General features: G+C 35.7%; 1 protein-coding gene across 4 annotated transcripts in view; it reads left to right on the forward strand.

Annotated features, from left to right (window-relative positions):
- KCNK10 (potassium two pore domain channel subfamily K member 10) overlaps positions 1-12,166 on the forward strand; it is a 170,331-nt gene that overhangs the window by 79,807 nt on the left and 78,358 nt on the right. The gene's annotated exons all lie outside the window — the stretch shown is intronic.

Genomic DNA, 12,166 nt, shown 5'->3' on the forward strand with positions numbered 1-12,166 from the left:
GAAGTTAAGTATGAAAAAGAGAAGAAATATAGGACAATTGTCTTAAGGGAAAAATAAAGATATTTTAAAGATGAGACAAGTATACTTAGAGGAATAGGAGGATGAATGATCTTAATGTACTCTTTCAATTATTGATCCTATGATTTTCTGTCCTTGTCTTGTCTTATCCCAGCTATGGACAGTATCTGAATGCTATTTGAGAATGTAATCCCTTCATCCTCTTCAACCCCATGTTCAGGTACCATCATTCTATGAAGCCTTCTCAGACACTCTCTTGCTTTCATTCAGCTGAAAGTTATTTCACTGTCCTCAGATTTCTAAAGTATTTTGGTTGGACCTCTCTTTTGCCCTCATTATTCTCTCTTTGCACCATTATTATTTATTTAGATATTTCTTTATCCTACTCTGCATTAGATTGAGGCAGTGGTGATGTCTAAATGGCATCAGGAGGTGATGAGAGAGACAACACTGGTCCTGAGAAACAGAACACAGATAGTCTTTTATGTTCTTCCTAGTAGGGTCCCACTATTTTCGACATAGATTTACCTAAGAGAATAGGGAAGGACACAGTGTCATCACTAACACTGTTGATGTTTACTATGTATTAAGACCTTCAGCACCCTGAAACATACTCACTGAACAAGACTACCCTTAGGAACGTGCATGACACAAGGGAGTACAGACACTGACACAGAAGGAAAGCCACTTGTGTAAGCACACTCCCTAGAGCTGTACTACTCTTCTACACAGAAGTGTCTACTTGATTTTTGATCTTCCTTTCTTCCCTCTCCTTCCTTCCTCCCTTCCTTCCTTCCTCTCTTCCTTCCTTCCTTCCTTCCTTCCTTCCTTCCTTCCTTCCTTCCTTCCTTCCTTCCTTCCTTCCTTCCTTCCTTCCTTCCTTCCTTCCTTCCTTCCTTCCTTCCTTCCTTCCTTCCTTCCTTCCTTCCTTCCTTCCTTTCTCGCTATCACTCCCTCTCTCCTTTCTCCCTTCATTAAAATATAGAAAAAAAAAAGAAAAAGAAAATATAGCCATTTTTCCTGTATGAAGACCACTTTAAAATTTTCTTTTTGTCCAGTTATTTTAGTTATATGTGATTCTTTGCGACTCCATTTGAGGGTTTTCTTGGCAAATATACTAAAGTAGTTTGCCATTTCCCACTCCACCTTATTGGAGATGAGGAAACTGAGGTGATCAAGGTCAAATAACTTGGCTAAGGTCATACAGCTAGTGTCTGAGACTGGATTTTTTTTTTTCTCTGAGGCTGGGGTTAAGTGACTTGCCCAGGGTCACACAGCTAGGAAGTGTTAAGTGTCTGAGATCAGATTTGAACTCGGGTCCTCCTGAATTCAGGGCTAGTGCTCTATCCACTGCCCCACCTAGCTGCCCCCAAAACTGGATTTGAACTTAAGCCTTTCTAACTTCAGGCTTGGTACTTTATCCACTGCACTATTTAGCTGCCCTGGTGTAGAAATAGTGACCCTATAGAAGCTTTGGCTAGCTCTAATTTTATAATCTGGCTAGAAACAATTTTAGAAGCAAAGAGAGACTGATAATCTCTTCAAGGTTATAAGCAATTAATGATTCTTAGCTGTTTATGGCAACATTACCATATAATTTACAGCTTTAAAATTATGCCCTTATAATTTTTTAGGTTTTATTTATTTATTTATTTTTTTAAATCTTTGATTCTTCCAAGTCAGATGTCATTTCTTTTCTTTCTTATAACTACAAGCAAAGGGCTGAATATACAGTAGATTCCTAATGTAGTGATTTGATTGACATAACTGGAACTCTCTTCCACAATTGGTATTAGGAGGGAAAGGTTCATGAGGTATCAGACTCCTCCTTAACTTTAGTATAGTTGAGATGATCAGCTATCATGGATTTTATTCACTTGGTAAGAGACTGATTTGAAGTTTCTTCAAATTTATAGATTCTATGATTCTATAAGGAAGGATGAAGAAAGAAGAACTTGAATGTTTGCAATGTGTTTCTTTTGTCATTGTCCCTCTGCTATTATAAGTGGGAAAAAAATGCTTTAATCTATACTCAGGATCCATCAATTCCCCAGAGTTGGAAAGTATTTTTTTTAATGATGGGTGCTTGAAAATGTCTTGGATTGTTGTCTTGATCAGAGAGCTAAGTCTTTCGTAATTATCATTATAGTATTGCTGTTACTCTGTACAATGTTTTCCTAGTTCTCACTTTATTTTGAATCAGTTCATATAAGTTTTCCTAGGTTTTCCTGAAACCATCTCTCTCATCTTTTCTTATAGCCCCATAGTATTCCATGACAATCACATATCACAACTTCGTTAGCCATTCCCCAGGTACTTCCTCAATTTTCAATTCTATGCCACTCCAAAACAAAAAACAAACAAACCCTGCTATGATTTTTTTTTGTACAAACAAATCCTCTTCCTTTTTTCACACCTATATCTCTTTATGATATAACTCTAGTAGTGTTGGGTCAAAGGTTAATTTTATAGCCTTTTGGGTATAGTTCCAAATTTTTCTCCAGAATGACTGAATCAGTTTACAACTCTACCAATAATACACAAGTGTCCTTATTTTTCTATATCCCTTACATCATTTATAATTTTTCTTTTCTTTTTCCATGTTAGCTAATATAAGTGTAAAGTGAGACCTTAGAAGTGTTTTAATTTGAATACTCAAATAATGATTTAGAGATTTTTCATATTATTATTCATAAGCTTTGGTTTCTTCTGAAAACTACTTCTTCATATTTTTTGACCACTTATCAATTAAGGAAAGGCTTTTATTTTTATAAATTTGACTCAATTCCTTGAGTAGTTGAGATATTATCCTTTATCAGAATCTTCCTGTAAATTATTTTACCCAGTTTTCTGCTTGCTTTCTAATTTTGACTACATGGGTTTTGTTTGTGTAAAACCTTCTTATTTTCATATAATCAGAATTATCCATTTTACTTTCCCTGATTCTCTCTATCTATTGTTTGGTCACGAACTCTTTCCTCATCTATAGATCTTGGATAAATTTTCCCTTGATCCACTAGCTAAATTATTTTATCACCCTTTATGTCTAACATTTACCCATTTTGACTTTATGGTATGCAGAATGGGATGCTGATATATACCTAGGTTTTGCTAAATTATTTTCCAGTTTTTCCCAGCAATTTTTGCCAAATAGTTAGTTCTTGCTCCCACACCTGAAATTTTTAGATTTACCAAACACTAAATTACTATTGTCATTTGCTAATGTGTATTATATACCTGATCTATTCCACTAATCTATATTCTATATCTTAGCCACTACATTTTCATGATTACTGCTTTGAAATATAGATTGAAATCTGGGACTGTTAGGCTTCTATCCGTCACATTTTCCCCTCATTGATTCCATTAATATTTTTTACTTTTTATTCTTCCAGATGAATTTTGTAATTTTTTTTCTAGCTCTACAAAATAATTCTTTGGTAATTTGATTGGTATGGGCCTGTACTAACAAAATTCAATCCTCAACCCTTCCTTTTATAGATTAGAAAATTGAAATAGAATGAAATAGTAAAAGCATCCAAGGTGCTCAGGTCAGGAAGACCTGAGATCAAATCCTGCCTCAGATACTTTCTAGTTGGGTGATCCAGGGTAAATCATTGATTTTCTCCATTTCTTCATTTAGAAAATGGAGTTAATAATGACACCTCCTAAGGTTGCTGTGAGAATAAATGAGTTAGCATTTGTAAAGTGTCTTGCAAATCTTAAAATATTATATAAATTTTGTTGTCATTATTAATACTATTGTGTGACTTGGCCAGAAACACTCTGCTAGTAAGTGGCAAAACTAAGACCACAACTAACAGCTTCTAACTTTCCCTTTGAGTGTTTTATTACTTTGGCATTTATTGTCAATTTTGTTTAAACATTTTTATTGATGTTATTTGTTGGCATTTACATTACAAACATGTTACAGAGTGTTGCCACTTCATAAGAAATCTGTCATACCAAAGTAAAACGATTAAGTAAAATTTAACAAAATATGCAACATATTGTCAACTTCTTACTCATCCTCATCTCACTAAATTTTCCTGTCTCTACCTCCACTATATCTCTCCTTTCTCTTCCTCCTATTCACATAAAGTGCACCCTAATTCAGACCTGCATCTCTTCTTGCTGGGACTAGTGCAATTGTCTCCTAATTGATCTCCTTGCCTCGAGGCTTTCCTTTCCCCTGCCACACTCCACAGAGCTGCTGAAATTATTTCTCTTAAACACAGTTCTGACCATATCATTCCCTTACTTAATAAACTCCAGTGCTTCCTTTTGCCTCCAGAATAAAATATAAGCTCCTCATTTTAGCTTGTGATGCCCTTCACAGTCTGGTTCCAACCTACCTTTTCAGCCTCATTATGTGTTAGTCTGACTCTCTTTATCTGCAATCTAGCCAAACGGTTCCTCACACACCACATGTAATCTTTCATCTCCATCTGTTTTTATCTTCATCCCTACCTTGAAGAATTTATTTCATTTTAGATTTATTTCATCTTTTACTCGAACCCTTTCCTAATCTCTTCAATTGCTAGCATCCTCTATCCCTAGACTACCTTACATTTAATTTGCATTTATTTTGTTTATGCATATATATTGCATATACACATACATGTATGCATAGATATGTAAATATATACTTAGTATTCAAAACAGGTAGCACTGTGTCCTGCATACAATAACTTAATAAATGGTTGCTGATTAATTGCTTTTGGCAAGGATTGAATTTTATGGAATTCATTAAAGCCCTCTACCCTCTGGATCCATTCTATCTATCCAGACTCTTATATCACTCTGTTGCCCTTCTCACCTCTATTTTCCAGGCAAACTTGAATGTGCCTTTCTGATATTTGTGTTGTTTTCTTCACCCTTTTCAGGGCAAGGGTCACAACATCATTTTATTGATAAGGAAATTGAGGTTCAGAGACAATTAGTGTCTTGCCCAAAGTTACACAGAGGTTGCACTATTATTAGGAGTTCTTAACCCAGGGTCTAGGAATTTGTTACTAAGATATTTTGATAATTTCAATTGAATTGGTTTTTTTTGTAATTCTATGTATTTAAAAACATTATTCTAAGAAAGGGTCCATATATTTTATTAGACTGCCAAAAAGACCCATAGTACACAAGAAAAATTAAGGCCTTCTGAATTATATGATCTTTTTAGATTTGACAGCTTGTCATACTGTGATTATTAAGCAATTGACATGACACTGGATCACTGCTAATTAGACTATGCAAATACTTTTAAAGAACAGTGGAATCTAAATAATCCCACCCTTTTCTTTGCTTCCCTCTTTTCAGCCTTTCTGTCTTCCTCTCCCTACCATGGAAAGGATCTGTGTCATATTAAATGGATTATCTTTTGTTCAGGAAGTTTCAATAGCAAATAAAACAGCAGCAGGTGATGCACAGTATGTCATGCTGAACACCATTGCCTGCGTTAGGGGTTTGTTTGTTTCATGTGATTGAGCCTTCAGAGAATGCTGTGATGCCTTTTAACAGTTTTCCCCAAATAAGGAACCTTTCTATATCCAAGTGAGGTGATCAAGCAGAAAGTTATTTGTATTTTACAAGACTGAGCCTGTAGTGATGTTTAGCTCCCCAGTGGCGTCAGGAGCCTTATTATCATGGTCCCTGTGCCTGTTGATTCAGTCTCTGGGAAGTCAAGAAGACCTAAATCTCCTTAACTCAGAAATTAAAAGAGTAATAATGAAAATGATCATGGTTCTGGAAAATAAAATTGCAAATGGGGAATCAAGGCAGGAAAAATAATTATGCTTGTGTTCATCTTTCTTAATAAAGGCACAAGGCATTGAGTCATTAAATCTGGAAGGGACCTTAGAGATCATATAGCACACTCTTATTTAATTTAATTTAGCAAACATTTATTAAGCACCTATAGTATCATGGACATAGAACCAGGATTTAGGCATACAAAGACAGTGAAATAATTGCAGTCCTCAAGGAATTTGCATTTTATTTGAAGGAAGCAAAATGAATAAAAATTTACAACAGAAATCTAGATGATGCAGTAGATAGAGCTTAGTATTTGGAGTTGGGAAGACCTGAATTCAAGTCTTGTTTCTGAGACTTACTAGTTTTTGAACCTTTCTCAGGTTCAGTTCCTACATCTGTAAAATGGACTTACTGAGTTGTGAAGATCAAATGGCAACATATGGAAAGTGCTTTGCAATCTGTAAAATATTAACTATTTTTCTGAATATACCAAAATAAATATATGCAAAATAATTTTGGAGGATTAAGAAAGGCTCATCTTTAAAGTTGATTATTTAATCTGAATCTTCAAGAGAGCCAGGGATTCAAAGAGGCAGTGATGAACAAAGGATTGCCTGACATGTGGAACATTCTATACATTCTATACACAGATACAATGGAAGGAGACAGGATACAATGTATGGTGGAAAAGCAAGTAGGGGCAGTCTGGCTAGAATAGAAGTGTGTGAAGTGAGAAACGAGAAATGAGCTTGGAAGGATAGATTGGAGCCAATTGTGAAAGACTTTAGAGAGAAGTTCGTATTTTATCCTAAAATCAATAGGAGTGCATGGCAAATAAATAGCAAGTACTGAATAATATTTTCTTTTCATTCATTCATTTGTTTATTCTGAATCACAGAGACGGAATATTTATGGATAATGACTAAGTCAGGGGTATAGCCATTCCTATGCTTTAGGAATATGTTTGACAGCTATGTAGGGGAGAGAATAAAGAATAAAGAAACTATAGCAAGAGAAAGATCAATCAGCAGACTATTGCAAAAGGCCTGTTGAGAAATACTGAAGGTCTGAGCCCCTAGGGAGCAGATAAGAGGGCAGATGGAAGAATTGTTACAGAAGTAGACTAGACAAGATTTATCACCTAAATGGGTAGGGGAGAGGAGAGAGCCATGGATGACTATGAGGTTGTGAATATTTCTACTGAACTGGAGAACTTAGGAAGAATGAAGGATGAGTTAAAAGCTAAGGGGTAAGATTTTGAAGAGAGGAAAAGGAGGTCAGAGCAAGAAAAATGTGGAACAACTGGAACTGGGTGTCGTGATAAGAGTAAAAAATGGTTTTAGGACAGATGAGGCACAGGGAGAGATGGAAAGAAAGTGATGGTGGCCAAAAAGGAATTTTAAAGCTCTGTCATGCCTCTAGTTCCTCAGTTAATCCACTCAGGCTTTGGAATTCTTACCCTGAGGCTGAGCTATTTTGATTAGTGACTGAATGAATACAAACATACTTAGATCACAATAAATAGTATGTGTCAGGCCAGATCATGTTTCACATCCCATTCAGCTATATACCAGTAACATTTTACCATTGCCCTTGCTGCTGCAGACATATTTCCTCTCCTCCTTGAAGGTGATTTTGCTTTTGTATTTGTACCCTCACTGTACACAGCACAGTGCCTGGAAAATAATAAACTTGTATGTGGGCCTCTTTGAGAATGAAGGACAAATAATAAACTGAGGGGTAATAGTTGCCTCACTGGGGACTTAATTGGCCAGTTCCAGTTGGGCAATAGCTTGTTTCCTTCCTCCCTCCCTCCTTCTTTTCCTCCCTCCTTTCTTTTCTTTTTCCCTCCATCCCTCCCTCCTTCCCTTTCTCCTTCCCTCCCCATTTCCCTTCCTTCTTCTCTCTTTCCTTCCTTCCTTCCTTCCCTCCCTTCCTCACTTCCTTCCCTGCCTTCCACCCTCCATCCCTTCCTTCCATTTTCTTTTGTTGATATTACATTAATTCTGTAAATGAATTGGAGAGGAATGTTGGTTTTATTCCATTGATCTGACCCATCTGTGACTACTGAATGTCCCTTCACTTAGGATTACTTCTGTCAATACTTTTTTTTGAGCTTAGGAAAATTTTAGGTTTTACTTAATGGAGCCAGGAGATGAGATTAATCATCTATGTTATGGCATTTGAAACTGTTAGATCTTTGTATGGAAAACAAATATTACATATCACAAGTTAAAATGAACTAATTAGCTGACATTTATATAGTCATTTCAAGTATGATTTATATACATTATCTCATGTGAGTCTCATAATTACCTTCTAAGTTAGGTACTACTATCCCCATTTTATAGATAAGTAAAGTGAAACTAAGAGAAACTAAATGATTTAGCTATGGTTAAACAACTCATAAATATTAGACCTGAAGATGGAATTTGAATCCAGGATTCAAATCCAGCACACAATCTTCTATATTGGACTATTATGTATCTCATTGAAAAAAGTCTTACAAGTTGTTTTGACAGAGTAGTTACATTGCTTCTCTTCTGGACCAAAAAAAAAAAAAAAAAAAAAAAAAAAGCTCTGAATCTTTATGGCACCATCTCCATTTCTTTGATTCCCCTAGTTCTAAGAGGCCCTAGTATTCTATTCTATCCTGGTAGATAGTTATAGGGATGATGAGAGAAGTGCAGAATAAGTTTCAATTGACTATGCTTATTATTCAAAGAATTGTCAATTCGGGGGCAATAGAATTAAGCACTGAGAAACCCACAGTAAACAGCTGTAACTAAAGCAAGACAGAAATAGATCCAATGCATTTTTTTATTCATCATTTAATAAAACTGGGCAGCGGACCTAAGATAAATTTAATTGTCTCTTTTTTCTTCCTCCCTGTTACCTCCTGCCTGTCTTTATTTTTCATGGTCTGTGTTCTTAGGAATCTCAGAGACAAGGTCTAGATGGCTGTACCAGAATAGTCAGTTAATTTAGTTAAATAGCTTGTCTGACTGCTTCCCCACCTATTCTCTGAGTAACAAGTACAATGAGGATGGGAATGGTGAATATTGGTGACTTTCCTTTCCTGCTCTTCAGTAAGATCAGTTATCCCAGGATTTGTTTATGTTACTCTCTTCACTATCATAGCTAGGAGCTGGACTAAATGTGCAGGGTAGGAAAGAAAACAGAAATCCAAAATTGTGTTTTCTGTATTTAAGATCAGAGTTTTTATAGCCTTATTTGATAGTATCCTCTATTATGAACTCTTCATGTATTTATAACTTATTTCCCTATTTCATCTTATCCTCTTGTTATATTTCTTATTATATTTCTATATATTCTCATTTGGGAATATATATTCTCACATAGGAACTATCTAACTTCTTAGAACTTCTTAGAACTCAAAGTTCTGGGTAGCTAGGGTGAGGAAGACCTGAAATAAAATTTGACCTCAGAAGTTTACTAGCTTTCTGACCCTGAGCAAATCACTTAATCCTGTTTGCCTCATTCTGTGGAATGTGCTGGAAAGGAAAATGGCAAGCTCCTTCAGGTATCTTTGCCAAGAAAACCCCAAATGGGGTCATGAAGAGTCAGACATGACTGAACACAAAGCATGGCACAGGGTACAGAAAACTGGAGCTAGAAAGACTTGAGTTCAAGTCCTGCTTCTGACACATACTTGAAATAAGATTTCTGGGCAAGCACTTAACCTATAAGTGCACCTGGCAACTCCCTAAGACTATACCAATCGGAGAAAACACCAGTTTCCCTTGATAGTAAGAGTTTTCTCACTTGGGAGTTCCTTCTGCCAATTGCAATGATAATTCTGGTTTCTATGTGTGTCTGTCTATCCTGCCACATTGGAGTAGCTGATGTGGTAAGTTTAGCATGAGAAGACTTGATTTTAATCTCCCCTTTACTTCCTGTGCATGTGACTTTTGGAAGATCATTTTCCCTCTCTGGGCCTCAGCTTCTTAATCTGTCAAATAAGGTTGGACAAAATCCCTCATGTCCTAGCTCTAAATCAATAATCCATTTTATCTTCCTTATGCTTATCATATACTTTGTGAGGGCAGCACTAAAGTGGCTTTTCATCTTCATATTACAAAAGTCTAGCAAAGTATCTTGTATAAAGAAAGTCCTTAATGCTGAATTGATTTCGGTTGTATTGAATTGAACATCATTACCAAACACATTCGTTACATTAGCCTGAAAATTTTTTTAACCTTATGAAGCCCTGAAAATTTTTACTTTTTCTTCTGTGCATTATTTGTAGATGAAATAATGTTGAAGTAAAGATAATGAAAAGCTATTTGTGGTCAATAAATTAATATTGAACTTCCTATAAATACTGTGGTCCTCTATCCCTCACTTAAGTTCCTTTACACACAACCATATAGTTAAATATGTTACATCAAGCAGGCCCAGAAATCCATAGGAACCTGGGGATTCACAGTATCTGCAAGAACCACTTTTTGATCCTTTGATGGTATTTCTGAGTTGTGGTAAATATAGCTCACCAATTATCTTTTTCTACCTCAAAGAGAGTGTTCCAATAATGGAAAAGAGCCTCCTCGGTTTTTCCACATTATTGAAACCGCAAGCCAAAAAAAACCCAAAAACAAAAAAACCCCAACCTTGGAATAATAAATCATGAATTCCCAAGAGTGCTCTAGAAAAAAGTACATGTGGGTCTCATACTCTAATTTCATTGACAAAATGAAATTCTTGCCTTTTGTCCCTGGAGTAAGAGCTGTTAAGGCACTTTCTTGTGGTATGAACAGCTTTGATTGTTCAGTCAGCCTGGTGCCAACTTACCACTCACTGGATGGAGTCTTTTTTTCTTTTGGAGTGTAATAGTGAAACATAGAAGTAAATGACCTCACACAATGCACAGATCATAGAAGAAAAGCCTGAGACAGTTAGCATTCCCCTGGGTATCATAGTTCATTCCAGGATAGTAGAAACACTTCAGGGTTGCCCTTCAATATGCAGGACTGTGATATATGGAATTCTATTTTATTGTACTATGGAATTGTGGAGTTCTTGTTGGCCCCAGAATAGAAGAATTATCTTTTCCCTCCCACTTTGTCATTTTCAAATCAGCTATAGAAATGTTTCACTCAGTATAGATTTACACTTTTTTAAAAATAACTTTTAGAACTGGAGGATGAACTAGGATGTTAGAAAGAGACATTTTTAGGACTTTGTTCTTTAAAACCAACTAGACCTATTGAGAATGTAAGATTGTATGTGCTGTATTTGTCCATGTAGGTTATACGTGTCCACATAGGTCTATCTAGTTGTGTTTTTCAGGAAAGCATGGATAGTTATCTCTAGTGTCTCCTTTATTTATCCTTCTCTAAGGGAGTCTTTTATTCTTTGTAGGAGAGGAGTCATAAAGTTGGCAACATGGTCTGGCAACTCTGCTTTAATCAGAGAAAGGATTCCAGAATAGAATTATATTTATTTACTCCTCTAAATATTATTAATCTAGGGGAAATAATTTTTAAGTTGAAACTGAGCTCCTTATCACTTTCCTTTAAATGAAGAAAGAGTGCCCCAAGGTATATTTCTAAGACTTGAGTCCTTTCCCACCAGATGCCAGTTGTTCAGTCAACACATATAGCAAACAAACCATTTACCTAAGCCAATACCAATTAGAAATCAAAGAATGTAAACAGATGAGAATATATAGCAGATAATACAAGAATTGAATCAACATCCCCATTGGGAAGATCTCAGGGGAAAATTCTCTGAAATCTCTATAGTAATAAGATAGGGATAAGGGACCATGATTGAAGTTCCAGCTCCTCTGTATGTTGGCTTCTTTTCAAAGTCTTTCTTTCCCTTAAGGGATATGAAGGGAATCTATAATTTCATTTCTTCTTTCTTGAAACAGGTAGTCAGAATACTAGGATCTCTCTTCTCCCAAACTTTCACTAATTCCATATGAAGTTTTAGACATGGAACATGGAACAATTAATCTTAAGCACTGAGGAGAGACTCATGCAGATATTCTTTTAGGAGAAGATTAGTCTAGATTTATCTAACTCTGTGAATAAAATAGTGTAGTATAGCAAAAAAAAAAAAAAAAAAAAAAAAAAAAAAAAAAAAAAAAAAGCACAGGTACTAGCTTAGGGAGAAACTGAGTTAGAAACCTGCCTCTCTATAAATCTCTTATAAATTTCTTCTTCAGCTCATTTCACAGATAAGGTTAAGTTGACTTGTCTAGGGACAACGCTAGTAAGCATCTAGAACTCAGGAAGATGAATCTTGCTCTGGTACTCTATACCACCTAGCTGTACTTTCTTACCAGTAGGGATAGTTTATAAGTACAAAAAAAAAAAATCACAACCTGATGCAATTTCAAATGGTTGGACTGTGAGTTCTAGTAAGTCAGAGT

The sequence above is a fragment of the Sminthopsis crassicaudata genome, chromosome 2 (assembly GCF_048593235.1).
Source record: "Sminthopsis crassicaudata isolate SCR6 chromosome 2, ASM4859323v1, whole genome shotgun sequence".
Classification (NCBI taxonomy): Eukaryota; Metazoa; Chordata; class Mammalia; order Dasyuromorphia; family Dasyuridae; genus Sminthopsis; species Sminthopsis crassicaudata.